Raw genomic sequence first — 23,954 nt, 5'->3', positions numbered from 1 at the left:
ACTTCATGTATTGTCAAGAGCCCTGTCAGTTAAGCTCCAACTACGGGGGCCATTTTACTGGTATTTTTTGTTAAGAATCAGAAAACACAGCTGGATTTTCAAACACCAGTTGAGTTTTTAAGTCTGACAGCTATTGCCATAGTTTCTGACTTCTGAAAACAGCTTATTTAGAAACCAGTGACACAGAAACCCATAGCATCACTTCTGCATAATGGAAACGCAACAGCCAGAAAAGGCTGCAGTGTTTTTCCCCCTCTTGCTTTTGAAAGATTAATGGGTCAAGCATTTTGCTGACTCATTCTCTGAAAACAGGGAACAGCTCACACATTTAAATCTTCCTGCAGAAGTTTAGGATGATATGGGTAACAGTCATATGTTTTATTCCTCTGCTAGAGCTAAAAACCTTCACGAAAGTGGAAGGTGTATCTGAATCAGCAGATGAGACAGCTGGATTGATCTAACAGCTCAACACTGGTAAAATAAAGATATCTCTCTCCTAGTTCTGGTTTTCCACCACTCCTCTTTCCTGGGCTCTGCTTTTCAAAGGCTATCAATGATCCAGTTCAGCTCACTAACCCAAAAGAAAATTGATCAAGCATAATGCAATTTGGTATTTTCTCCTTAGCTAATGAGGATCGTACTTCTGCAAACTTTCTGATGACCACAAGATCATCTCCTGATGTTGATGATGAGCTACAGATCAGCAGTCTCCTGAAATCCTACCATGTGCTCTAGTTTTTGGCTTTATCTTCAAAGGTGAGAGAGTTTGACCCAAGGTATAGGAATATTTGTGCTACTTCCATGATGACAGAGCAGCAACAACGTGCAGTTAGCAACAAGACAGCCAAAGCACAAGTCTGTTGTTCCACAGTCATCAACAGTGGTGCTCAGACAGTCCTATCTCTGCCCATCCAGCTAATTTCTACTTCCACCTGCCCTCCTGTTCCATGCTACTGAGCAATCTGTGTAGTTGTGTAATGAATCACACAGGCCAACCGTTCTGGGTGAAGAAAACAAACTATTTCTCCATTTTGCCTAGACGTAGTTGATCAGTTTGCTTGTTTGTTCACCGTGTAGTTATACAAAGAATTCTGCTGGCACAGTGCAGGGAGTGGCACTACATTAAACCATCAGTGGGAAGAAAGGCAAATGGGAAGAAAAAGGCCAGGATTACTTAAGACAGTATCATCACCAAATAAATCCTTGTGGACCCACAGCTTATGAGCCTTTCATCCAGTTTATAGTGACCTTTCTTCCAGAATAACTTGTTCTGCATGTGAAGGAGCTTTCACTCCAGCCAGGAAATCACATTTTACACTGTATGAAGCCTGTTTACAAAGGGATTTGAGACTGAAGTTTATGGAAGAAATCTAAGGGATGTGCAGCCTCACACTGGATCTGTATGAAGGTTCAATAGCCATACGACCTCTATCATCAACAGGAATTCAGCTGCTGGTTTACTATGTTATTTGTTTTATCAGCAACTATCAGAAACATCCTGAATGCTAAGGGATAATATCCATCCTTTTGGCCACCCAAGAACTTGCTCCTAGAAGTGTATATCTATCTATCACCAAAATACTACATCTATCACCAAAGCATCAAAGAATGTGAAGGGCCAATATAAGAAACAAATGTTCAGATAAACTGTATTTCACTTTCCCTGTACTGAGAGCAGAACTACATGGAGTTACCTCCTTAGAATTTTCTCCACACCTTTCTGAACAACATTTCAGAGATGCTCCTCACCAAGGTTTGCTCTCAGCTTGGGATTGATGTAACAGGTCTGGGCCATCCTCTGTGGAAGCCCTATGTTCCCATTACCTCTTGGTGTCTCTAGGGTACTCATGGCCTGGCTCAGTGCATAACACCAGGGAATTCTCTTAAATACCATCCCAGACAGTCTCTGGGGGAAGTCAGTACAGACTCAGCTTTGAGCCATGCTGTCTGTTCTGTGTAAGCAGCATTTGACAAAGGAGTGCCTTACGTGAAGAATACAGTGAAATCAAATTTTACAAAATGTGACTTTTGCCTTTTCCCATTAATATATAACTTTTGTCTTTTTTTCCCATGCCCCACCTTATTTTTACCATGACAATACACTTTCCCTTAAATATTTTTCTATTGAAATAGCCACGCCCAACACTTAATCCAAAATGTTTTCCACTGAAACACACTCAGCCATGATGACTGTGTTGGCATCAACTCCAGAAGCTGCGGTACTAAAATATCAGTGCAGTGCTCAGCTGCAACAAAATCTGACGATTTAGAAACGCCTTACAGGCATACTTATTATTCTTTCTACTTCAGGCTTTCTTTAGCTGCATGGTGCAGGAATTGTTTGCTTGGAAAAAATGGTCTGACTCCTAAGGTTAATCTATATTTAAATAAATAGTTTATTCTCTCAGCTCATATTTTGATTTAATTTTTCAGTAGTTACACTGGAAAAATTCCAAAGTAACTACAAAACCTTATAACAGGCTGCAGGCGCAGATTTACCACCGGTATTAAGCGGACAACAACCCAAAGCAGCAGCTGCTGGAGCAGCACCTATATCCTATCAACTCATTACTTTTCTTTGGCTCTTTCTTCTCCCAAGAGCCCCATTCCACAAGCCAGGGATCTACATGGAAACTTTCTATTCCTGAACTGTTCCTCTGGTTGCACCAGTTCTTGTAAACTGTTAACTCTTTACAAAAAAGAGAGTCTTGAGTAGTAGTGGCTTTTCTTCCCACTTAGTTTCACCCTATCCCAACTCTGTGTAGCTTTAGGCTGCCACAGAAAAATATGTTATCATTCTTCAGTCTTGATTTAGCTGTGTATTCCCTCCTGTCTGTTACATGAGATGGCAAACCTAATTTATATTCATTTAAACTGCTTGGACCCACACTCTTACCTATAAGTTGAACAAAACAAGTCAAAGACAGTGTTGCTGCTAAAGCAAAGAGACTGCTGGGATATTGCTGCCTTCTAAGCCATTCCCCTGTTGTACATAGGATGTGGATGTAAAGATTTATTAAGACAAAGATTTATTAGCAATGTTCGTAGCTGAGGTCGTCATACCTATGATTGAATTCAACAGTGCAAATAAACTGGAGAGTGAATAAGAAAGAAACGTAGACCTCTTTCAAGTGGGCAGCCTAGAAAAAAAATTGTGGGGAGGTAAATATCATCTCTTGGACTCCTTTCTACACCCCTCCCCACCCACTGTAGTGCTTTTCTCATAGTAGCTGCATACTTTTCATCAGGACCTACTAAAACCCGATGGCTTGTAAGTGCTTATGTTGCAGGTGGTGCATGCTGGTTGGTTGTTAATCTTTTTGTCCCCTCTAATATAAACTAGAAGCTACAAACAAGGGGTAGGAAAGTGGGGGAAAAGGGTGATTCTCATGCTGATGGCAACTACTTCCCATAGAATCTGCCAAGAAAGCTATCAAAGTTTGCAGGTGCAAGGTCGTGAGAGTAACAGCATGAGAACAACTTGGAAAATATAGGAAAATATACTGCCCCAGAAGCTCTGGGAAACATTGCCAGGGTATCCTGGGCAAGAAGATATAGAGCTGGGGATGGAAAGCAGAGTTACAGGTGGAATGTCCTTAGCAATACAGACAGCTAAGAGTGCAAAGGCACTGATGCCACAGCCACAGTAAACCACTGGTGTGTCCTTTATATTAGTCACACAGAAACACACCAAGGTGATGAAAGGTGTGATAAATGAGGCCAAAACATCATCCTAGGTAGGTGAAAACTAGTCATGAAACTAATTATTTATGAACCCCTTTCATATGTTCAATACTTTTCTTGAGCCAAAATTGGAGACCACTTAGATACATGATCAGTCAAATCACAGATCCCATCAGACTGAAAGCTAACCAAGCCAAAAGGAATGCAGTATTTTAAAGTATACACCCAGCAACAGTGAGAAGACTAGAGCATAGAGGTGCACAGGTTTTTCCTATGAGCAAAAACACAGGCTTAGTTTGTCTGAAACCTGTTGTGAGCTTACACTCCCAGCCATACTCATCTGCTCTCTTCCTTGCATGGACACGAGCTCACATGGTGAATTAGCACAGAGCATGCACCCAGCTTTGGTCTATATCCCTATTTTTGTTGTTTTAGTTTTCTCTCGACCTGGTTTATCACTTCACCACACAAATGGTTGGTGGTGTTAGCCACACAAGAGGCTGTGCTGAGGTATGAGCATGCGTCATATGGAACAAACTGAATAAACTACTGTTGCTTTCAAAAACAATGGGTTAAGCCATGGCCCAGCATTTCTTTGTGCCACTTTTCCATGTAAAATCTTCAAAGGTATGGAGACGATGAATTCAATATGTCTCTGTGCTGTGTACTACCAGACTTACGGTAGTGCTGTCACAATTGCTTTCTACCATTCCCTGCTTCCATGATTTATTAGAATGTCAGCACAGCCTAGTTGGTCTCTCCCCCATTTATCTATTTAATCTTACTTCTAGAATGGAAAATGGGCCCATTCCACATGGAAATGACAGCGGTGGGAAGGGACTGAAAGCACACTGGTACATAGGATTAGAATTCCAAAAGTTCCTCACATATTTCTAAAAGATTCTGAAAATAGATTTTTAATGGTGATAAATTCAAGATAGTATACTTAGGCAGAAATATTCAAATGCACAAGCATGGGACAGGGAACACACAAGTAGGGACCAGATGTCTGGAAGGAGATTGAGATTATAGAAGATATAAAGTCTTCCATTGCAGCTAAGGTCTTTATCCAGCTTCAGGCACTACAGTTCCAGAACAGTATCACTCAATTTGAGAGTACCCACAAAAGAACCAATAGGAATGGTGAGAAGGTTGAAAGCATGACCTGCAATGGGGAAGCTGAAGGAATCAGAACATCTTACCCTAAACAACAGAACACTGAGAAGAGATGTGATAATAGGGCATTAAAAATATGAAAGACCAATGAAAAGAAGAAATAATTTGTTGGGGTTTTTTTGTTTCTGTTTTATAGGACAAGAGGCAATGGGCTTTAACTATTGTAAAGAAGATTTGATTTACATACAGAAAACTTATAAGAATAGCCTAGTGCACAAGTAGCATACATGCTAACTGTTCCAAATTATGGTTTCACTCCCATACTCAGATTGCACACAGGTATCCAGCTTTATGCATGCAGAGCAGCTGCACAGCTGCATGCTGAATTTCAAGCTGAACATAAAGTACTTCTTATCTTCTTATCATCTCCCACCTGACATCATTTATTTGTCAATGTGCTGCACATTGCTGTACATGTGTATCTTGTGAGATAGTAATTTGCGATAGGGACAGCAGGATCACTGTCGCAGGTTCCTGCCTAGCTTTGGACAACTCATTTTTTCACTTCCACGTTTAAAGCTGAAGTAAATAATAGTGTTCATTTCTTTACTAATGAACTTTGAACCCTACTGAGGAAAAGAGCTCTTTTAAGAGCTGCTCTATTATTTTAATTAAAAAGCTCAGATTTTTAGAGACTTGGAAAGCTTCTGGTGTGACTTGCTGAGAAATCTGCAGATCTAAGACTACGTGAAAAGCATGTTACTCAGCCTTCATTCACATGTAGCATCTGTTGTATCTGAGTAAATATGCTTCTTTCTATTTATCCTTCACTTGGTACTAATGCATATTTTCTTTTCCCCTGATTTGTAGTTCTTTTTTTATGTGGTGCAATCTGCATTAGACACAAAGAATGCTGGATTGGAGACCATCAGGTTAAGAAGCTTCAGGTAGAGAGAGATGCACCTCAAAGGGGAGTTCAGGAGTGGACATCAGATTATCTGGAGCTGCAGTATTCCAGCCAAACCATTGCCACAAGATGCTGACAAGGAAATAGTATGAAAGCATACTCTAAACATTTTCATAATGGAACTCAGTAGCTCTTTCATTTATACTTTATCAATTTTTAAGACTAAGAGGAGTATTATATCATTTACCCTGATCTCCTGCTTAACATGCACAACAGCGTTTTTCTGAGTTAGTTCTAAGCCCAAAATCTCATGTTTATTGAAAGCATTTTCCACAGAGGCATCCAGTCCTGAGCTGAAGACTTGAAGAAATGGAAAACCTACCCGTGGCAGTCTGTTCCACCAGTTAATCACTGTCACAGTTGAATAATTGCGCCTTATTTCTCATGTGAGTTTCGCCTGGCTCCAGCTCTAAGCCGTTTCTTGTTATGTCTCCCTCTGCTAAGCTAAACTTAAAGAGACTTGTTATTTCTTCCCTATAAGAATAAATGTTGTCAAGCCACCTAGCAGCCTGTCTCTCTTTTTTTCTTTACTTGTTTTCCTTTTTATTTTTTCCTGAAGATGAAACATTCTATTTCTTGAAGGATACAAACAGCCATGCATTCTGTGAGTAGTTGTGGCCACAGAAGTTCTTGCTGTGTGTTCCCATCACACCTCTTGCCTTGTCCTATCTTTGGAGCTTATTGTCTGCTGGTGTCCCAGCCCATTTCAGTCCCAAGCAGTTTGGTTAGCTTAAGCTCATTAAGAGTAAGTGTCTGTCATTGAATGGCGCAGCTTTGCTGAAAGATCTTGGCAGCATTAACCATTCTGTGATTCTGTCAGCATCACCATGAGGTGGGTGGAGGAGGCTTGGGAGAAGCAGCTAGCACAGCTGTGCACAGGAAAGGATGCCCATACCCAGCCACAGAGCTTTGATCACAATGCTGTGACAATTTAAGTCAGATTGCCACAGCTCCAGTCAGTCCGTGACTATATGATCCCATCCTGCTCCTAGTGCCAGCTCACACACTCATGGCCCTCAATGACCCAGTCTGTGGCACCAAATCAGCAGAAACTTTTCACTCTTTTTCTTTTTTTTCTAAAGTAGTTTCCTGCCACTTTGATGCCTTGAAGCAAGTCAAGGGACTGGACAAGTTCCAGTGTCACTGCAATGGAGGACATTGAAATCTGTGTTCATATTATATATGTCATCCCCTGCAGCCACTTTTAATCTGTCATGAGTCACAGCCCTAAACATCTCAGCTCTTAGCAAGAAGCCACAGCTGAACACTCTCCTCACAGCTCATCCACAGAGCTAAAACCACCTTTAATCTGACCAGGTTACTTATAAAGTCAAGTTCCAATACAATACAGATGCATGAAAGAGGTAGTAATAAGACTGTTCTTATCTTTTTCAGAGGAGTGCTGCCTACATCTTGGACTACAAAACAGAGAGGAGAACTGGAGATCACTGTGTTTTGGAGGTCCTGAAGATACCAAGTGGAATGCAGCCACTTTGTTAAAGACCTAAACTGGAGGCCAATTTTCAGGAGGTCCCAGTTAGCAACCTTCACTCCGGCAGCTGTATATTGGGATAAGGTATGAGCTTCCACAGAACAGTGCTGTTTTACTCTTGGCTCAAGAATGAGATGATTAAGTCCTGGAAGAGCAGAGAAAGACTCATTTATTTTGGTTTAAGATTTGAAACAATGGTGATCATCCAATCTAGCCTTTGTTTTACTTTATCCAGGGAATGGCACTCCACAGTAAAAGAAGTTCTAAGAACGTATAAAAGAGGTTTTTTCCAGCCTTGGTGATTCTGTCATTCTATATAAGTTCTTAATGATACTCCCATTCACATACAGACTCCCACAGCAGCTAAACAGGCACTGGCTGTCAGGCTGCTGCTCACGATCATCTTCCCTTTTTGCATGTTCATGTCATATGCACTGTGGTACTGATTCATAGCAAATTGCAAAGTAATACATTCCTTACAGAAATCTTGTGACACATCCCACGGAAGGAGTAGTCTTTAAAGCTTTTGAGTAAAGAAGTTAATTCATATCTCTGTTTTTTTTTTTGTTTTTTTTTTAATGTAACTCCAGGAATTATTATGGTTCATATTGAAATAACTTTAATCTTTAGATAGATACCAAAATATAGCCAGCTTCTACCAACAATCTAGACGGAGTTATCAGAGAGTGATAGAAAGGCTTAAAGATCACCTAGTTCCAACTCTCCTGCCAGCTTGCCAACCACTAAGGCAGGCATTAGGTCAGATCGCCCACAGCCCCATTCAAGTATGGAAGGCCGCCGTGAGGTCACGGCAGTGCTTTCTCTTCTCTGAGCTAAACAAGCCCACCTCCCCTCAACCCTTCTTCATATGAGAGGTGCTCCAACCCTCTGATCATCTTCACCGCCCCTCACTACAGCAGCTCTGCACCCTTCTTGTGCTGAGGGCCCCAGGCCTGGATGTGGTACTCCAGATGGGCCTTTACAATGGCAGAACATAGGGGGACAATCCTCTCACTCTCCCTGCTGCCACCTTCTGTTGATACAGACCAGGATTTTGTCGGCTTTCCAGGCTGCAGGCACACACTGCTACCTCATTCAGCTTTGCATCCACCAGGACCCCCAGGTATTTCCCCTCAGGGCTATTCTCACTGAGATCTTCTCCCAGACTGTACAGATATTTGGGATTGATCCAACCCAAGTGCAACACCTGGCACTCATTAGGTTTGCATGGGCCCTCTTCTCAGGCTTGTCCAGGTCCCTTTGGATGGCATCCCTTCCTTCTGTTTTACCAATGGCACCAGTCAGTTTGGTGGCATTCACAAACCTGCTGAGAGTGCTCTTGATCCCACTGTCTGTGTCACTGATAAATACTGTGAAGAGCACCAGTCCCAAGACAGACTCCTGGAGGATACCACTTGTGACCGGCCTCCCCCTGGACGTAGAGCCATTGACCACAGCTCTCTGGCTGTCCACTGGATCCATTGTAGAAGGTGATCCTTGTTTCTAGATTGAGAACTTAGAGAAGGATTTTCAGTACTTAAATATGGTATTTCACAAGTTCACAGCAATTAAAGATATGCCTAACTTTAAATGCATATACACATACTGCTGTTATCTAGCAAAGCATTTCTGCACCTTTCCAGCTGTAATTATATATCATGGATGTATCAAAGTGTTTCACACTATGCTGAATTGGGGCTTGAGTTTAAGACCAGAGGGAAAAGAAAGCTAGAAAAAGGAAATTGAAAAAAAACAGCAATTTCTGGCTTTGGAATCCCTTTTTTTTTTTTTTTTTTTAATTGGGAATGTACAGTTTCAGAGACGTCTGAGGGCAGAAGTTTTACTACACCCACCTTTCCACGTAATACCTACTCACTTGCATGATACACTTCAAGTGTCACTATAGTGAGAGGGAGGATCTGAAGGGATCTCTTATGAAGGATTTGCAGGCATCACATCATGATTAATCAAATCGTGCTACCTTGTGCTGCTGGCACTAAATGCCAAACAAAGTGATTCAATATAGATGTCTAAATTTTTCTGGCAATGAGGCATTATCTTTAATCAGGATACCCACCAACGTGTTGGTGCTTGCATAGGAATGAATCTGAATTGTGTTAGTCTGAATTAGTTAAATATTCTGTCCTGGTGATGGCCTGACCCTATAAAGCCAGGTGAATTAGTGTTTGTGGTAAGTGGTTTCCTCCTAACAATATAACTTACAGTTTGGCTACATTAATGCCATGGAATCTGGGGGTTTATCTGCCTCCTGTACAACAGTTTGGTCTCTATTCCTCTACATTTGTGTTTTTCATGCAAATTTTTCAGCACAGCTCATCTCTCACCCAGCACCCCATCGATCAATGGAGGTTGTATAGCATTTATAATATTTCCTTCCATGCCTCTCATGCTGACTGCTCTTCCATTTCAGTGATTGTTTTCTTGTGAAAAGCACATGTATGGAAGATTCCTGGTGTGCCTCTTCTGAGCATTTATTTTATGCATTTCATCACAGTCTCCCTTTGTTGTCCTGTTTCTAAAATTAATAGTTTCGACAATTTTCCTTTAATATTCACACTTTTCCATTCTTACATGAGTTTTAATTCCCATCTTTCAATCCTTCAGCTGCATTCTTTTTTGCATGAGGTCGCCAAGCTGAGCATATTATTCCAGAATAAAACCTTCAGAAGATCTTTGCAGTGTCTCCAGGTCTCTCCTTCCTTAAATAATACTGCTTAGCCTGCAAGTTTTGCCTCCTTGCTTCTCACCTCTTTCCCAGTTTGTGAACATATATAAATAAATCCATAGGCACCCCTGCAAACAAGGAATATAAGTAGCACCCAGATGGCAATTGTACAGATAATAATAGAAGTTGTTTTTATTATTATGCAAGCAAGACTTTAGTTTGGGTAGAAAATGCTTTATTGCTGTATGCTTTATGACGTTCCTCTTTCAGAGCAGTCGTGACACATAGAAGGAGTATTTGTTCTCTCATTTAATCACTCTCATCAGAAATGATCTTGGAACAGCACTGAAAGGCTCATTCAATTCCATCTCCCTTGTTACCTGGCACAGGCTGCTCAGAGGAGCCGTGGATGCTCTATGTCTGGAGGAGTTCGAAGCCAGGTTGGATGGGGCCCTGGGCAGCCTGAGCTGGTGAGAGGTGTCCCTGCACACCACAAGGGATTGTGACTAGATGGGCTTTAAGGTCTTTTCCAACCTAAACCATTCTAAGATTCCATGATTCTAGTCTACATTTCTTCACTTCCTGTGTTAACAGTGAATTCAGAGTGCTATAGTACAAGGGTGAGGCACAGCTTTCCTTTTTAGATGTGAGAGAATCTGCCTTATTTTGTCTTCCTAGTTTAGTTTTCCATTTTTAACTGTAGCCCAGCCAGTATCCTAGGCAGAAAAAACATGGCTTTGCTACTAGCTGCGTACATCAGCTGCCCACGTTCTTTCTGAACAGTAGGCACTTTCAGTCTGTGACCTGATACTTCCCTCTGCATTCAGCTGTGTCACTGGAAAGTGTTATCATTCCCTAATGTTTTTTGCTGCCTCTCTTCCATGGATTCCTGACCTCTTGTTTCTGTCAGCTGAGTTCTTCATGTAAACATTTCTAAACCCTTCTCAGGCAAAGTGACCTAGATTGCGAAAGTGAATTATTTAAACTCTCCAAGCTAAGTTGTCTGTTTTTCATTCAATTGGGCTAGGAAGCATTCCCACTGCTTCAGAAGAAGAAATCTATGGAGCTGGCATTTTAAAAGGGTAAAAAGTGTAGTGATTTATAAGATAGGGGGCTCAGGCAGAAGTGGTCACATCTTCCACCAACAGCTGGCTCTGGAGGAAAACATCTGTCTATAGGCTCTGTCTGGTGGATGGGCTGGAGTTAAAAATAGTCTTATAGGACCCAAGAGCAGTGGTCTCTGGGTTATTATCAACAAGAGTTCAGCTAGGGGCTTTGTGGAGGGAAGGGGTTTGGAGAAAATCCTCAGAAGTTTCAGGGAAGGGGTTTGGGTGCTTTTAGCCCTTTGATGACCTTCTCTTTTTGTTCTGAAGTAGGAATGATCTAGTGGCTTTGTGCTGCCTTCCTCGTCAGGCACAAGGACTCTCAAATCACAGCTGCGGGAATGTAGCTTGGGGAGGACATGCACAACCAGGCAAAAGAAATGCTTTCCAACTTTGCACATGATGCAGTAGAGCACTCATAGCCACAGTATATCTCCTTGACCAGTATTAAAGATGATTTCATGAAGAATTTGACTTGTAGATGCAGTCCAAGGTAACCAGTACTTAGAACTGGTAAGGCCAAAATAGTTTTCTGGAAAGAGCATGAAACATCACACTTCAGATTTGAACTTTGCAATGGGTCTACCAATATGACTTTCACATGGAGCGCATTTTCCTACATCTGCTTTCTGCAGCGCATCCTCCTCTGAATCTTCTGGAGATGGCTATTGTCAGAAACAGAACAGTGCATAAGATCAAGAACATCTCTACTGTATGGATTTTCAAGTATGGACCAGCACTTACCATGGGAAGTTCTGCATTGTGCTTATCTGCACAATAAAGAAATATTCAGGAGGATGCTTGACCTCTAATCCACACATAAGGAAGAAGAAAAGAGTTAAATGAAGCACCTATTGTTGATGTTCCTTCTTAGAGACCAACACTGGAGCGCTCAAACTCAAAATAAGCATGAGTTCCTCTCCTCTTTCAGTACTAAATCACTGAATGATCTTTTACAAGCATGCTCTGTAGTTTCACTGGCGTTTCACTGAATCTTAAATTCTTTCAAAGTTCTGCAGTGAGTATCTCCAGTTTTTAAGATGTTACAATTTATTTTACATTGCCTTAACTTCTTTCCTTAGTCTTTGCTAATAGGCTAATTTCTTTCCCCCATACTCAGCAATTTCCTAGCATCCTTTGTGAAGAAAACTGATGCTAAGAAATAGTCTCATTTCTCTGCATTGTCCTCTTTACCATTTCCCTCATATCCTGACCACATTGACAGCAGGATTCACAGGCACTTCTCCATTGCATTTTCTGTATAGCCTATGAAAAACATCATATGTATAGGCTGGAAAGCTAAGCAGATGCCAGATGAAAGGTTGTCCCCATTCTCTCCTGTGAAATCATTCTGCACCCTGTTCCTGTGGGGCAGAACAGCACATAACTGTGTAAAAGTGGGATCCTAACGTAAATGATACAGATGAGCAATTAATATTCTTATTTCTCAGTTATATAATCTAAGATTATACAGAATACAGAGCTGCACTCAAATACATCTGGGATTCATTTCCCTTGTTGTCCAGTGTCTGTAACAGAGATATAGCTCAGACAATCACCTTGTGATTGTATCTGTGAGCCACCAGTGGAGGAGGCAGCACCATTCATTCTGTCCTCTATGTCTTGCTAAGAGTGTAGTAAAGGGATGCAACGCAATTCAGAACTGAATTGCTAGTAATCTTACAGTAAACAGAAAAGTATAGTTTAACTCAGGGCTTAATATTACAGTCTTTATTTCCTCTCAGACAACATTCATTTCTGATATGAATAGGCTCTTGTTGAGTGGATCCTACTGAATAAGGTCTGAAATTTTCAAGTGCAGTTCAAAAGATTTGCTCTTTGGACCAGTGCTGTGTTACATAAGGGTGACTGATTTCAAGATACTGTGCAGACTCTGCACTGTATCAAAATAGTGAAGAGAAGGAAAGTGACAGTGCCTGGAACTGAAATAAAGTCTTGTGCAGATGTTACCAGAACATTGAGATCAACAGATTTGAAGTAGCAGCAATCACTGCAATGAAATGACTGCTGCCAGATAAGTTCACTGCCTCTCCGAAAAGTTGCTTGTGTGGATGGGAAAACACCCAGCTGAGGACAAGGTCCTCCTCTGCAGAAGTAACGTTGAGTACAGCACAGGTTGTTGCTGCAGGGCACAAGGGAGAGTTAGAAAATCATCAAAGGATGGCTATTTCCATTCCAACAACTATTCCCCCCTCTTTTTCTTTGCACATTAAGAACTGATATTCTTGTACCTGGAGTCCTATTTTCATTCATTTATTTACTTATTTTAATCAGAACAAAACATTCCTGACCACCTGCAAAAGCTTTTGGGAATCACGCCAACATGATCAACAGCAGTTCTCACCATCTAAAGCATGCTCAGCAGAGAGCAGGAAGCAGTTATCCACTGGAACGGGCTGCAGAAGACGAGGCTGAGCTGTGGATGAGGCCTACAGAAGGTTTGGCGGGAGTCAGCGGGACCGCTGGCTGGTTTCACCTCACTGAAGGTGGATGTTGCAAGGATTTCCATTCCTGATGAAGCACCTGCAGTACTGTGTACCCATTTCTGTTTAGCATCAGCCTACATTTGCCTGCACGGATGGATACATTCCCCTAGGAAGATGTTTAGCAGAGCTGTGCCTCTGAACCAGTTTGCTGATCACCTGGCTGTGCCTCCTGACCCTACTCATTTTTCGGTTGTTTGGGGAAAATAAGCTTGGTGAATGCTTAGTCCTTGCCTCTCAAATTATTAATTACTGCCTTGTAGTGGTTTGATTCGTCCAGCTATGCTCAGCTAGATTTCAATGGAGATAAAATAGAAACGAGACACCACACAAAACAAAGACCTGAAGAAACTGCATCTCTGTAAATGACACCCTAGTTTCAAATGTAGAGGAGGGATCTTTGAGGAAAGGATGGGAGGCCTGGAAGGATCTCTTCAAACTAGTATATTTATCTCATAAGGCTGTAATCACAGCTGTGACTGCTCTGCATGGGTTCCATGCTAGGATGGTATTTGTTCACCACTCTGTAACATGAGTGGAGGTTTTCCTTCTGATCTGAAGTAATGCCCTGTGAGGTATTTAAAGGCCTATTGCAATAACTTTATCTGCTTAAGTAGAAAAGCATCCTTTGGTAAAAATAATCCTTAGATTAATGACATAGCCTGACTGTGTTCTTTATAGACTAAATGTAGTCTATCCCAGGGCATGGCTGTATGTCACATCTTTTCTGGTGAGTTTTGTCCATTTTGTATTTATTTATTTATTTGGTTTTTTTGTCATTCATATGGCATGAGATATGTTAGGCTGTACATTTTATACATATTCTAATTTGGACATATTCGGGACATGAAGGCTTGGAAAACACTCTGACTTTTCAAGCTATACCAGTTGATTACCAGTAAACCTTATCTGACCAATACCTGTTTGAAGAGTAACCCACTCTGTCTGAACAACAGACGGAAGAAACCTATTACAGCCTGAGAGTTTTCTGCCTCCCTTGGGCACACTCTAAAAGGTGGTGACCTTTCTTTCCTAAAATGTGACCACTCACTGACGCAAACAGAAAGAAAGAATTTTACAAAGAAGAACACATGTTTGCAGCAGTCTTTTGGCTTCAGGATTTAACTGAAGTTTTTCAACTTGACGCATGGAAGAATCAAAACCAGAAGAATGGAGAATGTGTAACAAAAGGAGCACAGTGTTAATGTTTATGAAAAAGGACGGTGGGAATCTTCTCAGCAAAGGTTTTTTTGGTGGGTTTTTTTTTTTTTTTGGTGAAAATTACAAATTTGTTTACCTGGTTATTATTATTTACTCATTGTTCTATGGTGGCTTGGGAGCAGTTGAGCTCAGAGCTATATGTGCATGGGCAAATATCTTTCCACTCTAAATGTGGGTCAAAAAACAACAGGCTTATATGAAGAGTGAAGAAACGATGCAACTGCATTAGTCAGCACAACAGCAAGAATTGCCAAGTATTTTCTAGGCATCAGGGCCAAGACAAGCTAGGAGGAGGAATCTGAAGAACAATGAGCTTGGCAGATAGATATTTAATGGGAACTTTTTTTTCTGAAAACATGGCAAATGGAGTATTAGACAGAAGCAAGAAACACTCTCTCATTTTGGATGATAAAAAGAGATGAGAAATAAAAGCTTTGAACATAAGTGAAGGTTATATATCTGAAATTTTATGACCACAGAAGGGGTAGATGATAAAAAAATAAGGTATATGTGGACAAACATAATATATAGATTGTACATAGAGTCATAAACAAGTATCATACTCATAACTAGCTTTCTTGTAGATAATTTCTACAGCATGCTCATGAAAAAGACTTTAGGCTTGCCTTGAAATTGTGTGTGTGGAGTTGCATAGGAAAAACTATACTTTATCCTCGAGGAATCTAAACTGTTGAGACAGTCTGTATTTAAATGAATTCAAAAGAGGTCAAAAAAAGTCAAAACTGATATCTGGCATATGGGTCTGATTGACAGGCAAGATCGTTACACAGGGCAGAGTGACTGTGAAAGTGATGAGCAGGTTTTGGTGGCCAAGGCTGAAACATCTCCCTTGGTTTGATGAAGTATAAACCCACCACACATCTAGAGATGTCAAACAAGGCTGAGGTTTTACACTGAACAAAGGGGGTAGGATTCAGACATTTCTATTGCATGTATGTTTATGTCTGAGTCAGTCACGCAAGCTCCTTCATAGACAATGACGGTTTATTAAGTAGATTTTAGGATGCAATCCATTGAATTCAGGTTAAATATCAAACACATGCCAGTTCTGTACAAAAAGGTCCCTAACTCTGGTCCCTGAAATGCTCATTTCTCCCCACTGACTACAAAAAACATGTGAGATGCCTACTTTAGCCACAGACACCTGTGCTATGGATGCCTAGCATGACGTGGGATTATTCCCAGCCCTTCAGGCAGACCTGGAGTAGAAGAGGAAGTCTCCAAGGTAGAGCTGGTAAATTAATACCCACATGAGTGTGAGAATTCCCAGAAGTAATGTGCAAAGGGAACAAAGTCTGTATGTTTGTGTGCGTGTGTATGTGCTGTTCTAAATTGTTGATTTCAGAAAGAACGGAAAAGTCCATACTCTGAATGGAGGCTTGTACTGCATTTCAAATTGGATATACTAGCATAAGGAAAGCAACAGTGATTTCCCTGATGATTATAGCTGAACACTGTTCCAAGTACACTGTCTGCATATCCAGCAAACTCTCTTGGACATGGACATTTCCTTTGGCTCTAAAGTACTGAAGTGCTAGGGCTACAAAGTACCATATAAGTGCATGAAATGTTCAGGCTTTTTCCTTTGAAAAGAAAGCTTTCATCATTGTAAAGCTCAGACATTAATGTGTGTTTCTTTTGCTGCTGGTAAGGACAGGTGGCTATTCTGTGCTGATCTGCAAATAGAGCAGATCTGGTATGCAATTTTAAGTTGTCTCTCATTTCCCACTCAGATATCTCACAGCTGTGGGTGAAGGTTATTTGAAGATAAGCATGTTTTTAAAAACAGTAACTTTGATAGAGAAAACCAAAGCTTAACATTTGTATTTGAATCTCACCAGTACAATAAGCTGAATTGTGCCAGGATTAATTCTCCGAGTGGATAAATAAGATTTGTGTGAACAAATGAAACAACGGATGGTGTGAGGGAAAAAATCTAAAGACTTTGGTTGTGTGGTAAATCACTGTATTGTGCCTATTCGCAGCAAAAGAATGAAAGAACTGTGACTTTCGACCCCTACAAATAAATGGAGTTTCAGGAGAAGGGGAGAAATAAATAAATAAATAAATAAACAGCATTTGTAGCTACACTAATTCCTGTGGTTAGAAAGTATTTGGATAATGATGGGAGATCATTAATTACAACCAGGAAGCAGAGCGACAAACAACAAAAAATAGCAAACCCAAAGGCAGTCAGCCCAGAGTTTTCCATCAAAGCCAGCTCAGAAAAAAACAGGCACATTTAAAATAACTATTGTGGATGAGCTCGCTGCTGTGCTTCTATGGGCTGATGACTTTATGACTGCTTTGATTTCAATGTGATGGAAACCCAGAGCAGCACGCTGTTGACATGGACCCATTGTTTCATACCAGTGGATACACAATTGGATTAACGGGACAGGTCCAGACTGATTCAGATCAGAATTTGAGATTGGAGTAAACCAACTAGAGCAGATTATTTGATCCTAGAGGAGACCTTTAGCCCTGCCTAAGTCACATCCCGTCAGAAGTTTCTTGAAATAGAAAAAGCCATGTATGTAAACATGATTTTTTTATCCTGCTAGAATAGCAGATTCTCTTTTTGTTTATGTTTTAGTACCCACCTACAGATCTGGAAAAATCATAGGAATTTGTCCATACATCAAAAACTACCCAGAAGAGTTTTCTTTCCATGTTCTCACCAGTCATTTCTGCCCTAGTCTGAGGCTTGAAGGCAGTTTTCAATACAACGTTATCATTTAATGATGCATCCTCCTGCATCACGGCCATTAGCAGACTGCGCGAGTACCCAAACGAACAGTTTGAATTAATCTAATTAATATTTGTTTCAAACTTTATGGTAAACCTACAGAACGCCAACATCGGAAACAAGAACGCTGATTCCTCCTGTGCACACTGGGAAAGCACTGGTTCCCTTTCAGAAAGGAAATCTAAATTCATCCTGAGCGTCATTTGGACGTCTGACTCAAAGGTTTAGTAGCATGTCTAGCCAAGCCACAGAACGCTTTCACATCTGGATGAGTCCCATTTGCTAAACAGCTTCAGTCTGCGAACAATTCCAAAATACACTGTGCTTTATTATTATAAAAGAATGTAATGTTATATAACCAAACGTGAAAGCACATATTGTGGAATATTTCAGAAAGAACAACATGTTAAAACTCCACTTTTAAAACAAGGTTTGAATTTAATGGAGAAAATGGCCTCAACTGGTCTGCATATGTCAATAGTTTACTTTACGTAATGGGCTGAGGATAGAGCAGCCTGCCAGCAGAACTGCTTTTAAAATTAAAATCACACCAATGGGACAGGAACAGCTTTCTAACCTTCAGAGCAGGGGCGGACCTGAGCCACGAATGTCAGAGTTGGGTTATTCAGAAGTCTGAAGCACCAAGACCGTGGGATACTGCCTTGATAGTTCTCTGAAGCAGATTTAGAAGTTATCCTCAGGTAATTGGGGCTGTTCCTCTCTTTATGGTACGCTACTTCCGTGTCATTCCCTTCTGTTTTGAGGGCAGCCGAAATATTGGCCAAGCTCATTCCAGGCCAACATATATAGCTGTGTATGGAGGTAGGATGTAGTAGTAGAGGGGAAGACTGCTAGCTCAGACCTTTCTGAGACCTCTTGGAAAAACTCTTAATTTATCCATGACTCAGATTTCTGCCTATAAAATAGAGAAGCAGCTTTTCATCCTAGTGAGAATAACTGAGAAATATATCTTTACTTGCAAAAATGCCACTTAGAATCATGGCATCCTGGCAGAAAAAGCTTTTAGAAGTTTTTGAGCAGAAAGTTCAGTGTAAAACAGAGAAGTGGACACCAAAGCAGATTACTTTTTAATTCACTGAGGTTTCTTTTATGTATCATAAAGACAGATAATTGACAAGTCAAATCATTTGGTTTGGAGTTTTTGTCCTTTGTTATGCTGCAGAATTGCCTCTCTTTCTCTCTCTCTCTCTTTTTTTGTTGATTTGGTATTTAATAGCTCATCAGCTAATCACAGAATCATAGAAACTTTAAGGGGGGAAAAGACCATTACGACCATCCAGTCCAATCATCAACCCATCCCCACCATGCCCACTAACCCATGCTCCTCAGTGCCACATCTCCACAATTTTTTACCTCCTCCAGGGTCAATGATTCCACCACCTCCCTGGGCAGCCTGTGCCAATGTATTATCACTCTTTCTGTGGAGAAATTCTTTCCTAATATCCAACCTGAACCTCTCCTGAAATCATGGTCATTTCTGTGCAATTCTAGTCATGACTGTGGTCACGAGTGTTGCTCCTGGGGTCAGTACTGGGGCTGGCTCTGTTTAATATCTTTATTGGTGATCTGGACAAGGGGATTGAGTGCACCCTCAGTAAGTCTACGGATGACACCAAGTTGGGGGGAAGTGTCAATTTGCCTGCAGGTAGGAAGGCCCTACAGAAAGATCGATAGAGGTTGCATTGATAGGTTGAGACTAGCAGGATTAAGTTCATTGAGACCAAGTGCCACATACTGCATTTTGGTCACAACAATCCCAGGCAATGCTACAGGCTTGGGGCAGCTGTGTCTGGAAAGTTGTGGGGAGGAAAAGGATCTAGGGATGTTGGTTGAGACTTGGCTGAACATGAGCCAGCAGAGTGCCAAGGTGGCCAAGAAGGCCAACGGTATCCTGGCTTGTATCAGAAGTAGTGCAGCCAGCAGGAGGAGAGAAGCAATTGTCCCCTATCCTCAGCCCTGGTGAGGCTGCACCTCAAGTGCTGTGTTCAGTTTTGGGCCCCTCACTACAAGAAAGACATCGAGGCCCTGCAGTGTGTCTAGAGAAGGGCAATGAAGGTATGAGGGGTCTGGAGTACAAATCTTATGGTGTGTGGCTGAGGGAACTGGGGTGCTTCAGCCTGGAAAAGAGGAGGCTCAGGGAAGACCTTATCTCTCCCTACAGCAACCTGAAAGGAAGCTGTGGCGAGGTGGGAGTCAGCCTCTTCTCCTGGGTAACTAATGACAGAATGAGAAGGAATGCCCTCAATTTGAGCCAGGAGAGGTTCAGGTTAAATATTAGAAAAAATTTCTTCTCAGACAGAGTGGTGGGGTATTGGAACAGGCTGCCCAGGGAGGTGGTGGAGTCAGCATTCCTGGAGGTGTTTAAGGAAAGAGTAGATGTAGTGCATATGGACATGGGTTACTGGGCAATAACTGTGGTAGGTGGACAACTGGAATAGATGACCTTAGAGGTCTTTTCCAACCTTAATGATTATACTCTTCTATGACAAAAAGAGCCCTTATTTTCCATATGAAGAACAGACAACTTGCAGTCCTTTAGGATAACAGTGCTCCCCATGTCTGCGATACCACTGATAAGAACACCGGCATGCTTAATATTGTGGGTAATATTAAGCCTCCTAGATACACAACTTCTCTTAAATGCATTTATAAGTATGAATGCAATTCTTTTTTTGCAGACATCCCTCTCTAGTTGCATTGCAGTAGCAGGCAGTATCAGTGGTGGGAAACACAGCAGCCTTTCCCATTTTGAGCTACCAGGATTACACAAAGGAAGGGAAGTGAGGAATACGTCATCCCCCTCAAACTACACAGAAAATTCAGGAAGAAAGAAAAACATCTGAGTTGGAATGTGGCCATGTCTCAAAGGTTAACACCCTATTTCTGTGAAAAGTGCTATAGTCACAAGGGTAAAAAAAAAAAAAAGGTTAAGTCTTCATGTTTCATTCAAAGGAACGTATTCAGAGCAGCCAGGTCCTTTCTAGGCACACTAAAATGCAACCAGTAGGATACCTTTTTTGGTTAAGTCTTTATGAAAATGTGTGTGTCAGAATCCAGTGAGGAAATCAATGAATAATTCGTAGCCTATGGCTTAATTGTGAATCATTTGTTTGCATACTTCACTCTCCATTACTCATGTCGTGTGGTTGATTGCTTGGGACTCTGTTTTCACTGCAGAAAGGGTCTAGTCTTGACTTGGGATTTTCCTCCCCAGCTTTCTTATATATTGAATTTACAGAGATAGGAACCGTCATGCCCTGTCTCCATTAGGATTTATACTGGGATAGCCAGCTGGAGAAAGATAGCTACTTTAATGGAAAAAAACACTGGGCTTGGGTTTGTTTTTTGTTTGCTTTGCAGCAAACATGTCATTTTTGTCCAAGACATTGTTTCAGCTCCCTAATTGAATGACGGAAATTTTTAAAAGAGAACAATGAAACGCCGTTCTTCTGAAAAAAAATCTGGTTGTCATCCAACTATTTGCAAATAATTCTGATTACAGGAGGCAGAGTAAAGCAAACTCATTGAAGCACTTGTGAGTACAATCGGTGTTTGGTTTTTTTTGATAGATTGTGCCTGTTGCCACTCTTGGGCACTGCTCTGTGCAGAAGAGGGAAAGGCCACTTCCCACCCAGCATCACCAGTTTGTCACCTGTTCAATCCCACCCAGTAAATAAAGCCATGTGCTGTAGCAGTTCAGCTTTCCTCTATCTTATGGTCTATGAAGCTTTAACTAATTCTGATTAGATATCTTGGGGTAAGTAGGAGGCTCGGCTAAAAATATCAGTGCAAATTAAAAGCTCACTTTTTAAATGTCTTTCTTGTTTTTTTAAGGTCTTCTTGTTAAGTAAGGTAGCATTCAGCACTGAGGTAGATGTCAGAATCTCAGCCTTAGTCATTTATGCTTAATGCAATAACCTCTTGAATGAAATAGTTTATTTCCTGGAAAAGGGCTTAACAGAGAAATTAGACTGTGCTCTGGCATGGCACTTAAACTGGCTTCCAGAAAGCTCATGATTATCTTCTGAAGCCCGTTGAGCCAAGAGTCTGTTCTTTATCACTACTTCTTGGTCTGTTCTCTCCTTCTGATACCAGTTCTGCACAGCATCTCAAACTGATGATTGGGTCTGCTTGGGAAACTGCTCTAATTTGGTTCAGGACATCATTTCTGTTCTTTTTGTAGCTTCATTTCATTGCCAAAGACATCTTGTGGAGCTGCAAGAGCCCAGCTTATCATCTTCTGAAAATAATGTCTCAAGTTCTTAATCAGCTATTAGTCATGCATAGTTTTTCCACCCATCTTTCTCCTTCTATTGGTCCACTGAGTTACTCTTCCAAAATCAAAGAACTGAACTTCACAGTTTTTTTCTCACTGAACCCCATGGAGAAATTCATATTGACTTCAGTACTCCGGGTTATGGTCCAGGAAGGCATTTTCATGTTGTGATATTCCTTACAGCTTAAGAAATAAACTCTTAGCTGTGGGAATGTAATTCACAGTGCTGAGTTTGGTACTTACATTCTCTCTACAGTAAATAGTAGAAGTTTAAAGTAGGCACTTAACTTAAAAAAATTAATTAACTTTTTCAGCTGCTACAAAGGGAGCCGTGTCTCATTGCTAGCAGTTAGCTACCATTATCACTGTTCCAGGACCCTGTGGCATCTTAGCAGAGAAGCCAATACTCAGCCTGTGTATTAAGGAAATTATCTTCTCTCCCTGAGAGGTTGCCTTTCCAGATAAAGACTGGCACATGGGGGATAGAGGGCACATTAGAACTTCTATTGCTGCTGTCCGTGCAGTTCTTGTTTTTAATAACATCCAGAAGGACACATTATTCTGTAAGTATGAGTTTATCAGGAGGGCAACCTGACTCTAAAAAGAAAACAACTTTCACTATCAATGTAATAGATCAATCACTAAGGACTGTGCAGTGATTTTCTCTTGTCCTTGAGACACAGCCTCCAAGGGTAAGGAGGTGGGTCATCTCTTTGCCCTTCTGTTTTCAGTTTGTTAGTTTGGAAGGTGCACAGAAAATGTCATGCAGTATGAGATTTGTGACAGATGTTCCCAGGCTGGATGTGGCTCTGGGCAGCCTGGTCTAGGGGCTGGCAACCCTGCCCATAGCAGGGAGGTTGAAAGTAGATGATCTTTGAGGTCCTTTTCAACCCAGGCCATTCTATGAGTTCCCATCTATGGAAACAGGACTGCAAACATGAAACATTTCTTTGGTGTGCTTCTGGTCCTCCCTGAACCCATTGCAGCTTGCAGCCTAGAAGGGAGTCACAATGAGGTGAAAACTTAAATCATCTCTTGCTAATCCTTTGGGCTGATCAGGCCCTTTTCTCTCTTGGGCATGGGTGAAAAAATGTAATTTTCCAGAATGCTTAAAACATCTCCGTCTAAGTATTTTTGCATGTACAGTCAAAATATGCAAAAGCATTAAAGCAACAGCAGAAAATTCCAGAGGAATGTGAGCTATTTTAAATGACAGAATGTTACAGAGATTCCTTCTTGAAATGTCTGCAGCCTGACAGAGAAAAAGACGCTTTCCATGGTTTCATCCATCCTCTGGAGAACTTCAAAACAGAAGCAAAAATCTGTTTAACTCCAGAGTGATCCAAAGTAGGAAGAAGTTCATAGAAACAACTTTGTGTCTACAAAAGAAATAGACATTTTGTCTATTGCCCAACAACAGGACAGTGAGTTAAGGGAATAAAGCAGCAATAGCCACTGCCAGCACGGCACCATCAAGTTTTGCCAGGGGAGGTTCAGGTTGGATATTAGAAAACACTAATTGGCATCACTATCCCTGGAAGCATTCAAGAAGCATGGAGATGTGGTATTGGAGGTCATTGCATTGGTTAGTGTGCAATATTGGTGGTAGGTTGACAGTTGGACTAGAGGACCTTAGAGGTCATTTCCAGCCTCGGTGATTCTACAGTTCTAATAAGAAATGTGCTCCAATCCCAATCTGGTCTGCTGACAGTTCCCAACAGCTTCCCAAGAAGTTTTCATGCAGTTGCTCAGCACCAAATCCCAAAACTGAAGCCTATGGAGAAGTCACTGGCACTGTGCAGGGAGCTTGTACTCCTCTCCCTTGCTTGCCAGCCACCAAATTGCTTTAAATGAGAACCTAAAAATACATCAAATGCTTCCTGATAAATATTTTTCCAGGTACACCATTGCTGTACTTGTCACAGGGCTGTAGTGAGAATGAAATGTTCTAGCAGCCTCTGTCCATTAAATGCCCAGCACATCATGGCTGCATCTGAGAGCCTGGCATTTGAATGTCAGTAGCTGCAAAGCAGAGGAAACCCAGAGGACTTCACAGCTCCAACAGGGATGTGGAAAAGCTTCCTGGTTTGAAAAAGTAGCAATAATAAAAGCCT

This window comes from Gallus gallus, chromosome 1 (genome assembly GCF_016699485.2).
Source record: "Gallus gallus isolate bGalGal1 chromosome 1, bGalGal1.mat.broiler.GRCg7b, whole genome shotgun sequence".
NCBI classification, from domain to species: domain Eukaryota; kingdom Metazoa; phylum Chordata; class Aves; order Galliformes; family Phasianidae; genus Gallus; species Gallus gallus.
This window is presented reverse-complemented; position numbering follows the sequence as displayed.